This window comes from Achroia grisella, unplaced genomic scaffold (assembly GCF_030625045.1).
Source record: "Achroia grisella isolate CSIRO2021 unplaced genomic scaffold, CSIRO_AGI_Agris_v1 utg702, whole genome shotgun sequence".
In the NCBI taxonomy this organism is placed as follows: Eukaryota; Metazoa; Arthropoda; class Insecta; order Lepidoptera; family Pyralidae; genus Achroia; species Achroia grisella.
In genome coordinates, this window is record NW_026712999.1 from 1,728,753 (window position 1) to 1,752,605 (window position 23,853).

The window sequence follows — 23,853 nt, forward strand, 5'->3', positions numbered from 1 at the left end:
AGTAAGAATTTGTTTTCGAATTCAATAATGAGAATTCGAAAACACATTCCAACTAAATTCATTTTTGTTAAACTACCATATTTCTTACTAAATTTTTAAACATCAGAAGTATGAAATACAAATTCTGATTGGTTTGTGACTTGTTAACCAGTCACAAACCAATCAGAATTTGTATTTCAAGTACTAAAAAATATGATAAAAAAATCGACGGTACGATAATGAACAAGATGATGATATTATGTCCATGGTGGTTTCGACTCACTCTATCTTATGGACCGTCAGGTTATTTACTATTATTATATCTGCAGATTTTTATTTAATTATTTTAAAAAGAACAGTTATTATTTATTTTAGCTATTTTTTTTTGTTATATATATATTTTTAAAAGTAATATTAGAACATTTGGGAATATCATTATATTTCCTAGTAAAGGTAAGTTACCTTTAAGATGATAGTCAAACGAAATCTCCAGAACACATTTTGTATAAGCTTTCGCAGAAGTAAATGGTTTTAACAAAAGATAAACCACATAAAAGCCGAGTTCGGTCGCGTTTTATTCTGTTTAAATGTAAAAAAAATACTAACGAAGGGAAATTTAATTAGTATAAATACTCCCCTGACGCAAATTGTAGGTTGGAATCTCAACAAGAAATGCCATCATGTTTATTTAGGACGAAGGAGAATCGTGTTTAATCGTCTTATTGTATGAATTGATTTATTCTTACATCAAATGTAAGATATTAATTATACCTACTTATCTAATACGTACTAACATTATAAATTCGAAAGTGAAGGTATCATTTATTTATGATTCACGATATTTATAGAATTTATTGAAATTTTACGTAAAGATTGATTACATCACGAGTATGAATATCTTGCAAATTAATATGTAAACAGATGAAATAGGGCAAAAAAGGTTGTATAAACGAAGTCGTGTGTAGGAACTAGTATAAATATACAAAGTCCTGTTCTGATAAAATAATCTATTGCGACTGACAACGTAGAGGCAAAACCAATGTGTAGGGAAAACTGATCCACCTAAAAAGTGATTATGAAAATTTAGCACAATGACACTATACGAGCATAGCAATCAAGCAGTCGATAGCAATAACTGATGCCATATAACAAATTTGGAATTTATTATATTGTGCAGCTTTTTATTTGTCTTAATGATATACTTTGACGACCCAGATGGAAAATGATAATATAATAATGACCCTGGACAATTTACATAGCCAATTAGCCTCTAGTACTCATAAAACAATCTCTGCTTTGCTTGGGAAATTACCTGTTCCCAAACAAAGCAGAGATTGTTTTATGAGTACTAGAGAAATAATTGAAATACTTATACAGATATTTTTTTAAATATATATTTAAGAAATACCTAGACTAATACAAATAATCATGTATTTGCATCACTTGAGGAATCCGCCGCTATTCACAGAGGACGAGCACGCAATCAGATGAATCAAGAAAGTAGAGAATTGAGGAATAAAATTCAAGTTTCTTACCTGAAAAACATATTTCACGGTTGTTGTTGTTAAGAAATATTTTCAATTGAGTAACTTAAAATTCAATGGAACTCCATTTTAAACAATTTCCCATGAAAGTTGGCTAGGTTTCTGAGATAATATCGTAACATACCGTGACATGGGTTCCAGCGATGCGTTATTTTACACGCGACAATTTTTGGCAAAACAACAGTCGTGCGACATAAATATTCGTAGCCAGCGACGGAAAACTTCGGAGGAACTTTCAACTGAACCCATAAATCACTTAGCCCTGTGCAGTTTTTGAGAGAAACGAATAACGCAGATTTGCTTGCGGTATGTGTACAAATTGTAATAAATGTTTCTTTTGTTCTACAAGGGATTGCAAAAAAGTACTAAGTATGAATGAACGGGACTAAACGCTCACGGAACTCTTCCACTAAACCAATATGAACCATGTACCATACCAAATAAAACGGAAAATTATTTTTTAACATAATAATCTCATCGTTGCCGATATCGTCATCACGTGGTATAAAAAATCGATAATAAATCAAGTTAATTAACTAAATTAAAGTGAAACAAACAAACAAACAAAAAAACACCTGAATCTATCGCGGGTGTTTTTTTATTATATGTATTATTATACGTATTTTTTGTATAAAAAATACGTATAATAATACGTATTTTTATATTCTCGTTCGTATTACGCCGAGAATATATATAAGAATATATATTCTCGGCGTAATACGAACGCCAATTTTAATATTTCATTCACCACTAGTTTATTTTTTATAGCGCCACTGACTACCCCAGCTGGAATTCTAGTTGAATGAGTCAACGTCCTGATCATTCTCTTGTTTTATAATCATTATTACGTTATCAAATATAATTTAGGTAACACAATTACTTAATTGAAAATTGAGAGATAATTAGTATTCGAAATTACATTCGTATTTTCTTTTAATTATCTCAACATTTGTACTACCATATCTTTATATAGTAATTATCTACTTCATAATGGTATTGATATTAAATTATAATCAAAATACTGAAATGTAGCAATTTTGTAAGTATTTTTAGCCTACCAATATAATGATATTTCTTCTTTATATCAAAATCCATACATGTAGATAATAGCGCACAACATATAAGAATAAGACTCACAAAGTTGATATGGTGCATTACAAAAGAAAAAGATAAAAATACATTATAAGTAAATTAGAAAATTTACTCTTTGGTCATTGGACTCTTTAGTCATCATTAATGCATTCGATGTGTTATTGATTCATTATGCAGAAATAAATTTCTATATACGTATTTAAACGGTTAATGCAATTTTTATTATATGTTTAAAAACTTTAGCTTTTTCATGCAACTAAAATGGCAAACTAGACGGCTATCTACCTAATGAAGAGTGGGATCCATTACCTATGTAGTGATATCGTTATATAAAATCAGGGATATCCCAAATTGTCACTTCTAAGATATCATGCCATCAAACTCTATAATATCTCGGCTAAACTTTACTTCAAACCGAAATACAGCTTACTAATCGGCCTAATTTGCGACAGAATAATGTGAGACAGATGTCCCATGTACAAAGTTTGTACAAAATCTGTAACAGTAAAAATAATAATAATAATAGGAATAAAATCTTTAGATTGTACAACCGACTCATCGTAGAATCAATTCCCGCTGGAGTAGATTTATACTGCAACCGAAAATTAAACTTTTCCAGATGAAACATATAGCCAAGTTTTCCACACTCAAGATCGCTTGGGAAAACTTTTAACTTCACAAATTACGGAACTACCGCACGAGTGTGAGGTGGAATATATGTGTACATATATACTTCTTACAACAAAACAAAACATATCTGTTATGAATATATACGAAAATGAACTTCGCTAAAAGTATTACTCTTATTTCAACTTAGTCGGACAAATTGTTAAAGCCGATATTTCTACTATGTTTTGAAAGATAAATATAGAAGATATAGGAGAGTATATATTTTTCTTTCTTCTTCATAGATATCTTAAGCATGAGTTAACAAAAATAATAAATACAAATAGATACTTTTTTCATTCATGTTAAAAAAAATCATAGTATTTCTTCTAATGTCAAGCATTAGAAGAAATACTATGATTATTAAGTATACATTACATTCAAATTAAAAATTTCTATAAAAAAATTCGCAAATTAACGCAAATAAGCATATTGTTGTTGCACTATACTAGTGTTTAAAATTTCGTTCTAATTTCAGTTTCTCGGAAGTATTACATCGTACCTACCTGTTTTTTTAATAGTTGACAATGAAATGGTTTGTCCAGTATATGATGGCGAGACCCCAATGGAGCATGATAGGATTAGCAGGAGGTTAGGTTAGTTAGCTCATTGTGATAAATTCATTAGACGAAAGAAGAAGAACGAAGATGTCCATGTGGAGGTTGATCTGACGTGGTACACTTCTAGCAATACAGTTACTAGTTTCATCTACATAAGACGTGTTTAAGTAATCACTTAATTGACCCATGAGTTTCCGAGGCGTTTAACTAACTAGATAAAACTTAAACTTTCCATCTTTAATCGGAAAATTTATCGGTGGAAGTTGAAGAGGGCAGTTATTGCAAATTTACTCGCAAATGAAGTCGCAATAAATTCTAAATACAAATTTCTACTTATAATCTTATTAGGGCCTGTGTACATTTATATTTATCTATTTTTTACAAAAAGAATCTTTTCGTTTAATTAATAAGAACTGTATTATTATAATAGTGGAATTTAGAAATCGTTTTGGTAATCGATTACTCAAGATATTTTGATTTATCAAACATTAGACTTTGATTACCAATACCATATATGTGAATAGCAGAAGGGATTTCTGCTCGGTTCTGAATGCGTTCAAATGGAAGTAACTGGTATTGCTATGCTTCCGCCCAAAGATGAGAACAGAATTCCGTATGTGGCCGGATCTGTGATTCGTATCACTATCTTATATCCTCCCTTCCATAGAAACAGATGTTGCAAAGCAAGTTGTTTGGCGTCAGAAATAGACGGGACTGAATGACCCAGTCAGACCCGTCTATTTCGGACGCCAAAACACAGACGATTTTTGTGCTATCTATATTTGTATGTAATTAATATATATTATGTATTTACTAGAGCTAAAGTAAACAGATAAGAAGGTAAACAAATAACATTAATAAATAACTCATTAATGGTTCATCGAGTGTTCAGTCAAGTGAATAGTCAACCTAACAAGTTTCTGAAGCAATGTGTCTAAAAAGTTTTTCAATAAGAGCCGGCCAAAAGGTAAATAGAAAGGTTGGTATTCAAACAAGTTCCATTCCACTTCGCGTGGCTGCTGCGGGGTTAGGGAGGAAAGGTTGTTGGGGGGCGCGTAATTATTTCAGTAAATGTGAAAACTTGGAACTGAGGAGTTAACCCGTAACGATTAGCAGTTGAAGACAGGAATTTTGGAGATAATTGCCGATTTCGTTGAAACTTTCGAACCGATTTCAATAAAAGAAGGATGGTCTGAGGTCGACGGTATATTTTTGCATTTGTACGTTCCTAAGTTATATCGTATTAAAAGCAATAGAACTAATAAACTCATTTATATTTTTTTGGATAGTTTCTAAAATTCTTTAAAATTTAATTTCAGAATATAGCCTATAATTTTGATTTTATATTTATTTACGTACTTTTATCATAATATGACAATCTCAGTCCCATCGTACCTTATATTTAGTCTTGTCGTCTACTATATAATGAAAATAAAAATTAGGCTATTTTAATTGTACTGTAATAATATTATTTTACGTATTAAGTTTAGCCGTTAGTCATAATTAGGTAAAAAACACACTTTCTCATTTATAATATTAACATGGATATAGTAAAATAAATATCTCTGATATAGTCCAAAATTAAGTAGATATTTTCTACAGTTATGTGTTTATAATATTATGTAGTATCTCATTTCAGATTAATATTTAATAATAGGCATAACAAATCATAGCCAATGTAATGTGCTATTTGAACAGAGTGATATTTTGTGTGGCTCAAGTGAGAAGCGTGAACCGGGAGAAGTTTTTTAAATTATTGATACATCTAGTATACTGTGATGTGTACAACTAATAATAGTTATGATCGAGTTTGTTATTTAAAGGCTTATGAAAATAGGATACACTATTGTCAATATTTTTTATTTTTATAAAACTAATGAATGAAGAAGTGAATGTCCTAACAAATGCAGGAGAGTTTGTACAAAGTACGTAAATATTTACAGATTAAGAAGTTTAATATTTTAGGTACTTATCATTAATTATAAATATAATTTTTAAAAATTTTTTACTATACATTTTTTTGTGTTTTTACCTTGTATCTAATATATAAATCAACAAATTAATACTGTAAATATTAATTAAGTTCATGAATTATTTCTTGTAACTTAGGACACACATTACACATCTCCTACAGGTAATCATTATGGGTTCCAGTAACAAAATCGTTCTGTATCACGTGAATGCAACATTACCGAAGAATTATGTGATTATTAAATTCGTAACATATGTCCAATAAAGTTTCTACCTATCTTTAAATAACTTCTTATGTTTACTACGATAAGACAATTTTAATGTTTAATTTTAACCCCTGCGTAACTCAATTTCTACGCTGTGGTTGAAATTAAACTTAAAATCCTACATCAAAATTCTTGATTATTTTATTTGACAATCTCGGTGGTATAGCTGTTTATCATACAGCCTTAATTGCAATGGTCGCGGGATCAATACCTTGCCTGGTACAAACATTTGTATTCATTAGTATGACTGTTTGTATCGGCCTGGGTGTTTTTTATGTATATTGTATATGTGTTTACAAAATATACTTTATTTTTATAAGTAGTCGACATATAGTAGTACCCATAAGACAAGCTTTGCTTACCTTGGAACTAGATGGCGTTGTGTGAATTGTCCAGAGGATACTATTATTATACACTGATAGCATATCAAACAAATAAATTAATACGGTTAGTCTAGATGTTAATAGATTTTTAAATGAAAACTGTAATTAACAATATTGGAAATATCTTTAACAATGACTCCGCTGTGTTACTAAATCATAGCGTAGCTAATTAAACGCATTGATTGTCGGTTTATTACACCAATAATATCCATTCAAATGTATGGGAGCTGTAATCTAAATGCAAACTTAATCACCGTTTGTTACTAACCATATTGCGGAGATAATTAATACGGTAATCATTATTTATAATACTGATAAGTAGTGCATTTTAGCATTAAGTAAGTACGGTAATCAGTTTTCAAGATTTGTAATCTTTACATAGTATAAAATGAAGCCGCTTCCGATGTCTATTCGGTTAGATCTTTTAAACTGTGTAACGGATTTTAATGCAGTTTACAGCGATAGATAGAGTGATTCAAGAGGAAGGTTTATATATATAATAGATGTACTCCCGTGCGAGTCGTGGACAGTACCTGGCGTTAGTGTATTTGGATACCTGTATGTCATGAAGTCTAGCAATAGATCCGTGGGCGGGATATTTTTGTTTTCTTTTAGGTGTAACTTGTGTAATGTATGGTACTGTAGTGATGACTGTTACTATATAAGATCAGCTTGTTTGCTATTAAAATTCTATAAAACAATGTCCTATGCAGATGGACGAAGTCCGCACCAAAAACTAATATATTTCATTACAATACTCATAGATAAAGGATAAATACACTACAGTTATAGCAAATAGAAAAAAAACATTTGCATATTTACACAGTCTATATGCAATGTTTACTAAAATACACATATGCTTTTTATACGAGTATACAATGTATTTTTTGTTACCCTTTGTACTCGGTTGTGATGTGTTTTAATCAAATCAATTAGCGAGTTACCAGCGTAGATTTTTTTTATTTTTATTGAACTCCAGAATTAAGCTAAAAAAAGAATAATATGTAAAGTTTGTCACAGTGTTATTTGATAGAATTGGAAAATATAAATATATCATTAAAATAAAGGATTGTGTATAAAAAAATACACTGATAATGCAATTTACTTTTTCTCAAACGTCACATGTCTTTTATGATGATTGATTGAAGTCTAGAATTCTAAAGCTTTTGTTAACATAAAAGATAAATGAATTCACTTTTACATATATAATATTATAATATTGAGGCCACGAGAGACCGACTTCAGTCACATTATTAAAGATAACTGAAAAATACTTGTCAATTTCGATCAAGTTCATAAGGGATCACATACGAGGTGCCAGCTTTAGAATGGAGTTCTGAGGTACACATAAAAAGAAACAAATTATACCTTGTCGAATTGTGTGTGTTTTCATTTTGAAGTCTCTTAATAATATTAGCTTCTCTCCGCGAGTAAAATGACATAACTTTTTTATGCCAAATATTATTTATCACACACTTCACATTCAGACAGATATTACATTCTTCAGATGAGGTACCAATCTCGCATCGCCATTCAGGTGGCTTATAATGCTATGCCTATACCTTGTAATTTCACTGCTTTATTCAAACAAAATAGTAAAGTAAGCTGTTTGGTCGAGACAGAAGTAGACTGCGTCGAACCTCCTAGACAGCTAAATATTTCCTGTCATATATTAAATAATGCCAGAAATCCTATTGTTCTGTAAAAGGATATTTAGACAAATAAATAAAATAATAATAATATACAATAATTGTAAATTGCATGTAATTTTTATTTAGTTATTAATTATTTTATTTTATTTTTTATAATTACGCCTGCCACATATGCAATATTCCTTAAAGGAATAACAAATTCAATATTTAAAAATTATGACTATGTAATTACAACTATGTAATTTAGGTACTAATAAATGAATTGAATTGATCTCATATATTATATTTGACATTTTACTCCTATAGAGTATTCCTATTCTCTCGTTGTTGTAATATACATTATAACATTAACCCAGTGTAATGGAGTTATCAGCTATCTCGTTGTTAAGTGCATTGTGAATTAATAGTTAATGATAAACCAATATTAAACACATTAGCTGTATATCATCCACTGATAAATGATAAATTTACTTAATAAAGTATTCTTATGGTTATAATTCTACATGAGGTAGTTAGAAGTGTCGACGGCGACACGTTTATATTTGGCTGAAAATATTGTTACCTGTTTGTCTTGCTAATATATCTTTTTATAAATAACTAGCGGCCCGTCCCGGCTTCGCACGGGTGGATATTTTTACATTTTTATCTGATCTTCTAGCAAACGTCTATCTTCGCAAGCAGCTTTGTAAGTTTCTTTAACAATTCCATCAACTGTTTTTAAGTCCAGAAACGATGTTGGTCCACGTACATGATTAAGTGTATCCTGAGAAAAAAACATTCTGACTGTGAAGGATGAATACTGTATACTCTTCCCAATGCTTATTTTTTTATAATTATATTTTTAATAATTAATAATTGCCCAATATTTTTTTATACCGGGGTGTCCAACTACGTCTTGCCCACGTTTCCTTCTTAAATACCACTGTTTCACCTATATATTTATTTTACTATGTAACATACTGTACAGTATAAACTAGTATTTATTAAAGCATAAAACAAACTACTGCTTGCTTTGTATGTTGTGTCTCGTTTTAAAAATATTATAGCAGTAAAAATTCAGCGTACATTAGTCCTCAAAAGTGGTAATGGAGAGTACCATAGGTTTCAGATGATGACATGATGTCTGTGGTGCTTTTCATGTATATAGGTGACGGTTGTTTCTTAACATCACTTTGTTTGTTATTTAAGTTACAAACGCCACCATATTATTACATTTACAAACAGTTACATTTGGTCTTTACGATCTCTGTGGTCCCTGTAGTAAACTACTAGACTACCATGCTCTCAATTTCAATAGTCATATAAGTCTTATTGGGTCGTTGTTTTTTTTTTATACCACGATGGTGGCAAACATGCCTGCGGTCCATCTGATGGTAAACGGTTACCGTAGCCTATGGATGCCTGAAAAACAAGAGGTGTCAAGTGTGCGTTAAGAAACCATAATATACCATATACCGTTGTTTACTACATCCAGTGTTATTTGTTATTATTACTAAGTACCTGCCTAATTATAATATTTATTTCGATTATCCAATAAACAAATATAACCTAAACAAATAATACAGTAATTAAGCTTGTAACTGCTTGCAATGGCCATATCCAGCGTTAATTAGACCAAAAATTTCATATTCCAGCCATTAAATCATAAAAGTGTCTGCTTACAAAGTATGGTTAGAAAAAAAAATGTATAGTTATTTGAATTTTAATAAATTATGTGATTTAATAAATATGCAGCAATAGTGTAGTATATGATTTAAGAAATAAAAAAACTCAGATATAAGAATATTGTTTATGTTCGGGTAATAGTCTCACAGATCTTATTCTATAATAAATGTTTAACAAAGTCTGTTAAATTATAGATGAAAAATAGAGTAAATGAAGATCAGTATGAATAAAAAAAACTTGTAGTGTGTATCAAAATTTAACATATAATCTTGACAGAAATCAACTGCAAGTTGAACACTGAAACGAATAATTTAAAATAAAAAGGACAAATAAAGAGATGATATACAACACACTTTGGCTCAACAACTAATTATACTTGCTGCTTCCTACTCGAGATTAATATTCAAAATACATGCAGTAACACATACGGTTACGGCCTGTCCGATAACATTTGTAGGGTTAGGTACTTCTCTACAAACTTTTGTAAGGTACTTGAGTCCTTATTATTAAGCGAGTTAGTAGTATATCTATGTATCCTACATATTCTAGTCCGCAAAGTAGCAGTGTTTTTATAAATAAATAAAATATTACTATTTGAGAATGTATTTCTAGGTCAGAATCGTCCAATCTTGACAATATTCACAATCTCGCTACTTGTATAAAAGCAATTGTTTTCCATAAAATTATAATAAATTCCACTCATGTCGGCCTTTCTGTCGGTACATGGCAAAATAACAGTTCATATAGATTGGCTCGGCTCCAGGATTTGTGCTTTGTTGCGGACATTTCACTAACTAATTCCATGTAGTAAATGATGAGTGGTTAGCGTAATAAGTACTCAACAGTAATACACAATTTAGAAATTCAATAGGTATTTATTTACGTGTAAGTTTTTACTTACAACTTCCTGTACGTGACTTTGATTTACTAATAACGTAATTTTGATTACGTTATTAGTCACTCAGTTATTAGTAGACTCAAAGCTTAAGTCTAATATTTCAGGACATTTTTTGCCACTTATGTAGTTAAACGAAATTTAATAATCATCTCTACCATCCATTTCGTCTAACTACTTCAGTTAAAAGAAATTGATATAATACTCAACTGTTATATTTTGTATTATATCCAAGCCTGTGCCTAAACCACGCTTTATTTAAAAATATATAAAAGGAATTGTTAAAAAAGTATCTGGAATGGGAAACAAGTCGATCGCAATAATGGTAGGTGTTATCCATATACAAGAACAGCACCACGAATACGTCATCAGACGTCAGTTGTAATCGTCAATCGTTGCTGAAGGATATGGATGTTATGTTTACCTTCGTATCTGCCCTGTTTATCTTGCAATACTAAAGAGTTATGATACGGATTTAAAAGCATTGTATGTGATTTAGGTAATCATTGATGCTATCAATGAGGTTTTTTCATCAAGTCTAACAACTAACTTAACTAGGTATATTTAGTCGAAATATGAAAGCAATTCGAATTGAAAGCACAATCTGTTTGTACATAAATGGTTAATAGTGTAAATAGCAAAATTATTAATTGTAAATACATATATGGTAGTCGAAAGTATTTTATTATTAACATCTTACAATATACATAAAAAAAAATATAATATAATACAGTACTACTTGTAGAAAATGACGAGGATTTGATTTCGGAATATGTATAGATAAATATAGTCTCCTTAAAATAATTAAACATTGTAAATACAGGCAATTTTTGATCCTTTGTCACATCAAATTGTTTTATCAATAAACTACGCAACGTTGAATATCGAACATTGTTTTCGTCGTAGCTTATACTATATAGAATTGTTTAAAAATAAACAACACAGAGCAATTATCTGCACTGGGATTTATCAAAGCTTTTAACGAACGTCAGCGGCAGGTTTCGTGTAGTACTTATTTCCAATGCCTGAGGTGTTTCCCAGTAGATTTGTATTAGCAGTTGAAAAACGGGTTGATACGAGAAAATGAAAATAATGATCACGCAACAAAAGGAAAAGAAATGTAATTGGACCTTTAAGAATTTAAAGAGTTTATGATTTGTTCGAGGCAAAAATAACGAATTCAGTTCAAGTATAATAATTTGGGAGATGTTTCGTCAATGGAAGAACTGTGTGTCTGTATTTGGAAGTAGATGATGAGATAAAAGTATAGATTACAAATATTTTTTTAAGCTTAATTTGAAGTTAATCTTATAGGTATTATTGTATGTAGGTTATTTTAGGCTTGCATTTATAGGATTGTATACATTATGCCATAGGAGATAAGTGGATTGTTAGGTATGTGGTTTATAAAACATCATAACTAGCAATGTACTATGTCAGATTGATTTCCACGCGGTTCTCCTTGAAACTACCATGATAAATTCCTGTGAATTTGTCACTACGGGCTAATCGACTATTGAGGTCGCTCATGTTATGTACTATCATCCTTCACTGGTGCTCCTCCAGCGTAAACTGTTACTATATCATGACATTATAAATATGATAACTTCGTCGAATATTTGTTTCATATAGCCTATATATATATAAAATCCATACCATGCTAGCTGCCCCGGCAAACGTTGTTGTGCTATATAAATTGATATAAAAAATAGGATTTGTTGATTTTTAATGTTAAAAGTAAAAATAAAGGTTTTGTCCAATAAATAAATTAAGAAATACTTTTTGGGGTTACCACTTAGTAGTACAAAAAATAGCTAATAAACTATTTTCAAATCTTCAGAATATACATATAAAATAACATCAAAATTAGATAAGCCGTTTCGGAAAAGTATGGCAACTAACACTGAGATGAGAATTGTAAATATATAATAGATTTGTTTCAACTGATTCGAATCGCGATCGAACGTGACAGCTTCTAGCGGATTTGTTTCGTACTAAATTGATATTATTATTCGTAGATCCCTTTGCACGAAGGTTATACTAGGAGACGTTATAGAAACGTTCTAATATTAAAGGGGTCACATTACTTACATTTCTTCTACACATAAAACAAAAAACATACCATATTTACTGTTATCTCAGACGGGGTAATCAAGGGGATTCCCAACTCTCCTATTGTGGTGAACGCAATAGTTGTTATGCCCACCTTTCGTTGGGTATAATTCAATATGATACGAGGTTAGCTTACTCATCATCAGCTTCTTTCTTATCCCATTTATTTAGGATCGGCGTAAAGTGTTCTTATCTTCCATTCATTCCCTTTCTTACCATCTTTCATACAGTCTATTCATCTCTTTTTCGGCCTTCTTCTACCCTTATACACTACATGTGTGTGTCTATCTATATATAAAATTCTAGCGCAAAGGGAAATAACTTATCGTATATCAGCGGTTACGTTACGTGACGGTTGTGAAATAAAGCTGATGATTTGCAAATCACTTATCCAAGCATTTATGTAACGGAACATGATCGCACCCATTTTTATCATTTATTGGATTGTATATTTATTGTACGTGTCGCATCTTTTTCCATACACAAATGCCTTGTTTCTATGAGGGTTTTTCTACAATTTTTTCCGAGGTAGACATTGTAAAAAGTAAATTGCGTGTGTACCTCAGTATCACCTATTTCAGCCACCATATAGTTTGCTTAGTAATTAAAGGATGATTAATATGAGGGAAGCAATTCCTCTGTGATTTTCTGACGGCTTCGGCGGTCTAGCGGTCTAGCACACCGCTTTACGACCGAGGGTCGCGGGTTCGATTCCTCGCACGGCACAAACATTTGTATTCATGAGTATGATTGTTTGTATCGGTCTGGGTGTTTACTATATATAATATGTATTTATTTACAAAAAAAAATATCTATGTATATGTATCAGTTGTCTAGTACTCATAACACAAGCTTTAGTTAGCTTAACTTGGGTCTAGATGGTGCTGTGTAAATTGTCCTGAGATTATTATTATTATTATTAACATAATTGTTTGTATTGGTCTGGGTGTTTTCTATGTATATTATGTATATATATAAAAATGGATCTAAGTATTTATCAGCTATCTAGTACTCATAACACAAGCTCTACTTAGCTTGAGACTAGGTGGTGCTGTGTGAACTATTTGGGGATACTAAAGTCATAGAACCTATTCTGTAAATTCTAATATCTCTGGACAGTTATCTTATTCTTATCATTATTATTATAGAATAAAAGCTGATGAATATGTATATATATATGATAATATATATGTATATGATAATATATTATACATGAATCACTCTAATAAAGTAATAATACTATAATATATACTTTTTTAATTTTATTGTAACAATGATTCTGTAATATCACAGATAAAATAATATTACATAGAAATTAAATTCAAAATATGTAAGTATTTTAAAAATAATAGGTCCTTCCATTAATATATCACGATATCATGGTAGTCATTATGTAAGATACGCAATCAAGTAAAGTACGTGAATCTGTCTGTTTCAATCTCAAAAGCAGGGAGAAAATGCGTCGAAATCTGTTTTACAGTTTCAATTTGGCAGAGTGAAAGAGTTTGGGGGCGGGCACTGCTAGTGGGTATTACGCTTTCTGTCAAATAGAGGGAAGACGGTGGGATGTGGAATAGATGCATTACTGTTTGTGCAAAACTTTTTATTTACTACCTAGTTCAAGAATACATATTTAATTTGGGTAAGTTTTACTAAGACAAAGGTAATAAAGACAGCAGAATAGCCAGAGAAATCGACAGTAATGAAATATTTATTTATTCTTTTGTACACAAAATTGCATTCAGGGCGGGCTTAACGCCTGATAGTCGATCACAGACAGTCTCTGCTAGTTGATCACAGACAATAAGGCGGTTCAATTTAAATAATTGTAAGGGTATACTTTTACAAAACTACAAATTAAAAATAACTAATACTCACATATTCCTATGCGTGGTGACTTTTTCTAATATAACTGAAATAACAAATAATCTGACGGCCCACCTGGTAATACTATACTACGATTAAGGCAAACGGGTTGTATATTACAGTAAACGGTTACTATTTTCCTTTTAACTAACCTAACACTAAAAGGGAAGCCTGGCATATATACATCAGTAGAAAATATTCAAATCACTTAAGCTGTTTTTGAGAATAGCATCGAAACGCATAGACAAATAGTGAATATAAAAGATGTATATTCGCGATCAATTTAACTTACTGTATAGACACTTTACCATTTTATTATATACTAGCTACCAGCCTCGACTTCGCACGGATCTACATGTGTTATACATACAAACCTTCCGCTACAATCACTCTATCTATTGTTAAGTTGTTGAGTTTAAAAGATCTAAGCGAACAGACAGCTAAAGCTACTTTATTTTGCACTATTTAAAGATATAAATATTATATCACGAGTATTTTATCGGTTGACAGAATGTTTGATGTGGACTGTTAGCTGTCTCACCTGATATTAGTTCTTTACCTACATAAATTTTGTTCTATTATAGTTTATTTGTTTCATTCATTTTGCATACTATAAATTTTAATGCAGTAAATCATTTAATTGTATACCAAAACTTATTCCATTTGCAAAATAAAACAAAGCAATAAATATCACAGAAACACATTTGCTCTAAAAAATAAAAATACATATTAGATAACTGTTAGAATTTTTTTGTAAATACATTTACATGCATATAGAATACATTCAGAACAATGTAAATTCTACTAATAAATATAAATGTATGTAATGTATAACAATAACGCGACCACAGTCCCTTAAGCAAACACTAGCACACAATAGGTGCTACAGACAGTTCCCTTTGTCGGGGCTGCTTTGAAGCTGAAGAAACGGCCGCTCAAGTAATCCTGGAGTGCGTAGCAGTATCCACACAACGAACACAAATCTTTCGAACGGTGAGGTCGCTCCGTGAAGCCTATGAACATACTAGGAACCTTCTGTGCTTCTGGGAGGAATTTTGGTGGCTACTTTAGTAGTCCCGGCTCTACACGCACAACGGCCTAGATGAGAGGCTAAATACGGAGAATAGAGCCCATATTACATGAAATTACATTTGAATACATTCAGGCCAATGTAAATTATACTAATGAATAAAAATAAATGTACCGTGCGAGAATTTAACCTACGACCATCGTGATTATGTCGACGTGCTAACCTCTAAATTACCGAAACCGTCTTGCATTCAAATCTTTGAGTCCTAAGGTATATTATCCATGTGTTTTTCCGTATTTTGAATTTTTGATATGTAGAGTCCATTCTACATATGAATCTCAGTGACACATTTAATACAAACATTCGGAGCACGGTCACAGTTGGGTAAACAGGAGTTCTGTATTAACATTCAATACATCGTACAGTTTTCGTGTCACGTAAGTATTGCTTGTTCAGTATACTCACTCAGATTTGTATTGAAATGGTCATTGGTTTATTTTATTGAATTATGAATATACGATTTTGTGTTGTGTTTATTTTCAAGTGACTTACAAAGATCACCATTTGTTTATCGATTTCGTGTTTGGTTAACAATTCCACTGTGTTTTCAGAAGGTTTAATATCTGACTTGCTGCTTTAATCATAAATCGAATCGACTCGATCGACATTATTCTATGAAATGTACACTAGCAATGTATTAATTCGGTATTCCATGGTTATTGAAGGAGCAAACACACATCTGTGTATAGTCGATTTATTTGGTTTAATATTATTTACATTACAAATAACTACATGAAACTCGAAAAAATAGGAATCGAAATTGAGATTACACTCAGACTCTTTCATCTTGAATACCTCAGTAGGTATATTATGAAAATGATTGAAGGAAAAAAGATATTCAGCACTTTTTATTTATTTCCAATAGAAAAAAAACAAAAAGATAAAATAAAATATATTATATATATAATTAATTACTGAATAATTAAAATGTTTATTTTATTCAACTGAATTAGAATTGTTTTTTAATTTTAGGGTTTGCATACGTACGTACAGACGAGTAGAGTTTGCAATTGTTTCATTACGATTTCTTTTTGAACCGACCCCAAATATTGTGAATTCTATGTCAAATCTAAGATTTGAACCTATAGTTTAGTTTTTTTTTGGCACAAAACGTAATATGTAGAAAATGTAGTATACAATATATATATAAAGTAGAAAAACAAGTCCAATTTATGTCAGTTGGGAATTTGTCAGGTTTTCATAGCATTTGCGCTTGTGTTTAATGGATGCGGTGTTGTGACCCCAGCTAATAGGTGCCAGGAATGGTCCGTAAGGGCTCTCTCACACTGGGTCAGTACACAGTTGTTTTGTACTTCTTAAATAAATATCACAACGTTAATATGGACATGAATCTCATATTTTTAATTTAACATAATTTTAACGCTACTACTTTCAGCTCGTGATATATACGTACCAGTATATACTGCTAAGTTTATTGTAGTTTATATACGACTTAGTACGCAATATTTAAAATAGTTACTTATATAGTATACCCTTCTATTTCGTTGGACAATCTAGTGTCAGTATTTGAAAAAAGCTGGCACCTGCTGACTTTTACATCACTGTACTTCAGTCATCTCCTCACAACAGCTAGTGCAACCTAGTCGAAACATTAAGAGAAGTAACCTCTATTTATCATTAATTATTCTTATTAAGATCCGATTTCTTATAGTAATAATGTGTACAAAATTACGAAAATTTATGAAAAGGTACAACTTTTCTGAGAATTGTAATGAATTCTCCCTATACCAACCCATTATTGTTCCAGTCGTAGCACGGGGCGCCCCTCCTAAGAGAACAATTTAAGTTATTAATTTTATGAATAATTTTATTGCGATATATCACTTTTTAAATCAGAATATAATTATGTAGCTGCAATGTGATAGACAGAGGCATCCATGCAGACACTTACCTGATATATCGTCCGTTATTATATACATTTTTCATTTAATTAGTGTATAATTATTATTCACTGAACAGTGAATAGAGGGCCTTATACTATTTTGTTTCAGGAATTTTCTTGTTGAAAACGAGGGACGGAAATCGTGCATGTTTCACATGCCGGCCATACACGGGAATCGCTGACGTAAACGGTTCTTTATCACATTTGCGAAGGTACACCGAACACAACAAGAACGTTTAACGCTTTATTTATCTTATACCCGGGTGACAGAGCTTCAATCTGCTATTTATTTTAAATTACATATATTGTTTCTATAATATTTTAACAAGATTTCGTAGGCATTTATCTTAATAATATAATCCAATAACATCAAATGGAGTACATCAAAATTTCACAATATATAGTTCACAAGATTTTTTTGTTTATTTTTTTTTACTAATGTCTTTTTGTTCTTAAAATACTATATATTGGTAAAGTTATACAGCAAATTCTATTCAAAATTTAATCCAAATCATATTTTACCCAATGGTTGACTAAGAGAAAATACCTCATACTACTTCTTTTTAGTTCAGTTCAGTTTAATTTAGTATTTTGTTTCTTTAAGTGCATACTTGTACTTGAGAAGTTCCTTAACCTCAACTCAATTTGTTTGTTTACCTTCATTTTTTCGGTCCCTTGTGAAAATGTTTTCATTGACGCAAACAGAAATATTATGCTGACATCTCCATGCAATATGCAGTTTGTAGACACTTGTATAGCACAGACGGTTTTATATTAGTTCCACAGTGAAATATTATATTGAGAAAAGGTTTGCTTCAAGAAATAATACACCCATCTAGAAGATAGAAGCAAATAAAGCTTTTTATATATTATTTCATTATATTCGAGTAATCTATAGTAAGAGTTTAATAGAGTAGTATATAAAAAAAGTATTCATTTTTAATAACCTATTTTGATTTTAAAAGCTTAATGTTAGAGTTCACTTCACTTCAACATTGTAGAAAAATCCGATATTTTAAATAGATATTAAAAGAAGGTAGTCTGTGTTTACTAATTTACAGACCGAACTAAGTTAATTGTCATAAGATAACCATTACCCCCGCTTCTCTCTCTACTGCACTAACTTCGATCTATAAATGCGGAGGTCGGTAGTTGAATAATCCTCTTTCGTTGAGTGAGCCGCGGCATTCAGTCGACGAATACAGAACGAGCCGGTTGTATTTTAGATACCAAAGTGTATTGTATTAGAAATGGGTTTATCCCGGACTTAGTTGGGCCTGGGGGAAAGCTACAAGTAGTGAAGGTGAGTGTTAATACATTCTAAAAGGGCCTTTTAAATCTCCACCCGTGTCACAAGTCATGGGCGCTGCTTGGGGTTTCCCTTCCGGTAGCCGGCTTCAAAGCCTGGGTCGTCATCATTATTAGTGCTTCTTACATTAGTGACTGGTAATGAGTGTAAAGTAATTTAGTCATGATACTAAATTTACATAATTTAATACATTTGTATTCGTACTACCTTTCACAGATTTCATACGTGCAAATCTATTACCGTATGATGTATATGTGTACTATATTCTCTACTTTTATCTGAGCTATCTACATCAAGTAACTTGCTTTGTAAGTATTAATTAAAGGAGTAGATACAATAGTGAAATTATAGGATACTGTGAACTGACACTTTAGTTCTCCGAGCGTCGTTGTATCCATGGTGGTTGCTAAATATATATAGCTTTAGAAAAAATATATAGGTACACCTAAGTTAAAAAATATATTTAAGAACTAGCTGTGCTCGCGACTTCGTTCGCGTGGTTATCAAAAACTATCGCGATTATCTTTTGATTGCCCACGAATTCGTCCACAACTATTTTAATTTCGATTTACATTAGACTAGTTTTACAAAAAATGTATATATAGGTAGGTGTACCTATACATTTTTAAAAAATCTAGAATATATTTAAGAATAACAATAAGCCTGAACAAGAAAATATATATAATTGTGAGGGAAGGGACTGTATCATAATTATGCTGGTGAAAATAATTATGGAAAATTGGCGGTTTTTTTAAATAAATAGTATATTTAATATGTATAAAAAAGAAAATTATATAAAAGTTGAATGACCATACAATATTTTTTTATATATGAAATAATAGACAATAAAAACATAAATATAAAAGGTGCATCGTACACAACAATATTTACCTTCTACTTACTTTTATATCCTAACTAAATACAATCAACTGTAATATATCTAAAGATAAACCTTAATAACATCCACAGAATCGATTTAAAACACAGATCAAGTAAATGGTTTTAGGTAAGATCCCGGTTTCTATTGAAAATAGAGAAATATCGCAGAGGAGATATGGAGTTACTTAAATTTATGTCTTGGTCACTCTTCGTATAGGTACTGTAGGTCCAGTCGAATGCGGTGCAGTACGAATAAAATGGAAGGATAATCTTTCAGATAGGACTGGTTAGAAATATAAAAGATGTACGTATAGACAAAGTAGTAGTAATTAATTTAATTTATATTAGGACTCTTGATATGGCACTATGTAATTATGAAAGTTATTATAGAGAGAAAGAAGACCAAGGCACAGCTACATCAAGCCAATTAAAGACAAAATTGGAGTCGTGACGTATCACGGTTTAAAGAATATGATGGAAGATCGTGGAAAGTGGTAAGACCTCCACCGACAAAAGCGTCGCTTTTAAATTACGAATATATGAATACAATTTAAGACCTCAATATATGAATACTGATGCTCGCGGTTTCGATTTATGTATGACTGCTTGTATTTGTCTCGGTGTTTTCTATATGTATTTGGAAAAAGGAAATGCATCTCACTACTTCTATTGGACGTCTAGTACTAAAACTCTATTTAAATTGGGACTAAATAGCACTGAGTTAATTACTCAGGGTTAACACTCGCCCCGGCTTCGCGTACATGTATTATATATATATAAACCTTCCTCTTGAATCACTCTATCTATTAAAAAAACCGCTTCACAATCCGTTGTGAAGTTTTAAAGATTTAAGCTTACATAGGGACGGACAGACATCGAGAGCGACTTTGTTTTATACTATGTAATGATTAATTCGAAATTGAGTGTTTTAATTTACTTAAAAAGAAATAGTTTTTTAACTTGACTGTATTCATAAGTACAATTAGGAAAAATCACGGGATCTTCTAGATCTTATTTATTTTTATTGAGTTCCCGATATTTTTGAGTATAAATATTCTGTCACAATATATTTTCCAATTTTAATTTTAATGTTAAATAAGTCCAGATAAGAAACTCTTTCTTTTTTAAATTGGTTTAAATATATTTACTTCAGGCCCATACAGGATAATTGAGAAAGAAAGAAATTATAACAATCTTTTTTACTGAGAAGAAACGGAAAATATCTCTCTTTTTCTCTATTAACTTTTGACAGATTTCAATCGAGACTAAATTGAAATCGCATTCAATGGATGACATTTATTAGACAGATTTACCTTTTCAGGGCACTAAAGTATTATTTTTAGATTTATAGGTTATATTGATATAACAATTGATTTTTAATCGACAGTAGGTAATCTAAAATACCATAGGGTTGACTGAAATAGTTAACGAATTTTTTTTATTTTTATTTTTGTATTTTTTGACATTAGTTTAGTATACAATAATATTTTATAACGAAAAAACCGTCTTATATATTATTCATTGCAGGCACTAAATCGCATTTAATTTGCGATTATTATGTTATCATTAAGACGTTTTGTTAGAATAATTATAATAGAAACGGAAAACAGATTTCTCCATTAAAAGATTAAAACCATATTAAGCTATCCTTTACAAAAAGGCCGCTTGCAAATGTCCAACATTGAAAAAAAACCTCTGAAAGTTCGCTACGAGATCATTACCGAGGCCTTTCAAGCGTAAAATGAAGTAATAAAGCGACGGAGCGAACGAGAGATCTCAAGATTATGTGTTTACTTTACAGTAAACGTTTTAGCCACATCAGATCCTATTTATTTATTCGCTTTTATTCGTGATGCGGTTTGTTTTAGCCGATTTCAAGTAAATGATATGGAAGGGTCTTTTTGACTAATTTAACGGTTATAATATCGTTTAATTGGTTAAGAATGCATATAGTACATGAAAAAGTTATTCTAAATTATATAGTTAAAATACGATAATACTTTACTATAGCGTAAGAAATTACAAGAGTCAGTCAAGAAATATCCATCCGTTCCATATATAAAAATTTTACTCGTTTAAATCTAAATCAAAAGTTTTTTTTATATTGTTATTCTAAATTACATATATACATATTTTTTGAAATGCACCACGCACTTAAATCTCTTTTTGGCCAATGGTTGACTGAGAGAAAATACATCAAAATTTTAAGTCCGCCATATGCCGTATTTGTGTATTTGTGCATTAAAGTAAATAAATAAACAGTATAATAATTTTACTGTACTGGAGCATATTAATTAATGCATGATGTTTAAATAAGTCAAATTTGTTTTCTACCACATGCATTAAAGTTCAATAAGTAAATAAACATAGCTTAAGTGCGTGTTGGCAGAAATACGGTGGAAAAAGATTGGTTAGTAACAAGTACCTAGCGCCCAAATTATACAAAATCTATCTCCGCAATCCCATACCGATAAAGTAGTATTTTATTAGTTGACATTATATAATATATATATAATTACCTATACTAATATCGAAGACGAATCCTGAATTATAATGATGTTCATACTTGACGTAATAAGATGCTGATAGATATCGGAGATGTTGATATATTCGGCGGTACGAGCGTTTGAAGTCGTTAAAATGTCGTCTGTTTTATGACTTTATATCAACCCAATCCATATTTCGAAACGATAATAACGCCTTTTGACATGAGTGTAGTAAAAACAGTATCTAAAGAGAAAGAAAAATATTTTATTCATGATCAATAATAAGTATAAAATATACAAGAAATGTATGAATTAAGGTTTAAAACAAAAATAATTGAAGAAAGTTTAAGTTTCAAAATCAAAAATATATTTGATATAAAAAATACAATGAATAAAAAAAGGATGTAAGGACTGTGTGAAGAATGATATGAGAAGAAAGGAAGTGAATATTGATATTATTATGAATAGAGATGAATGGAAAGTAAAACGTATTACGCCTACAAATACCGCAATAATATGGAATAAGGAACAGCAGATAATAATATTGATGATGATACTCCATCCCATCTACTCCAAGTTCATACAAGAATTACACAAATCAATGCAAGGTTTATACTTAGGTACCTTATAAACCTCAGATTTAAAATATAATGAAAATAAATTAATAATATTAATTTATTAGTGTACTCATCCGTTGCGTTATATCATGCTAAATATATTTTACGACCGCGTAAAAAAATCCAATTTTCATAGTGGCCATACTGCCAAAACACCATAGCCTCAATATACGGAGCAGTGAAGTGCCAAGTTTATTGTTTGATCCGTAAGTTAAAGCAAGTTTCATATCTATATACATATAATACAAATGAAATAGATCGCTGTCTGTACATGAAAGATACACGATAAAAACTATTATCAGGGGACTTCATCAATGTGATTGAAACCAAAAGAATGACTGTTAGAATTTTTGTCTGTTTCTTTGTCTTTTTCTTGTCTACCCTGAACAATTAACGCCAACTAGTTAGCGCCAACTAGTCCCACAGTAAGCAGTGTTTGTGTTATGGTACTAGACAACTGTTATAAATACTTGGATTGTTTTTTAATAATAAATACATAATATACATAGAACATGTTTGCCTGTGTGGCTTGGTTTTCATTCATGTACTGTGGTATGTTTTACTACTCAAAATATTGTTTGTATTATTACAATCAGTTTACAAACAAAAAATATATAAAATACTAGTAATATTTTTCTGGAAACCTCGAGTACAAAGTCGCGGGCTCAGCTAGTTACTATATCTATTTTATAAACCCATAAAATCTTTGGGTGTTTTTACGAGTTTTATCTTTTGTTGGGTTATTGAGAAGGTTAGATTTATAGGTATTATGAAGTGGATTGTGGTTGTTTCCGGGAAGTTTTAAGAATATCGATGGGTATACAGATTCAGTTTTTACCACTTATCTTTACGTGACTGAAATACTAAACGAATTTCAATAAAATTTGGTATAAAAATAGAATGTATTATGAGGACATA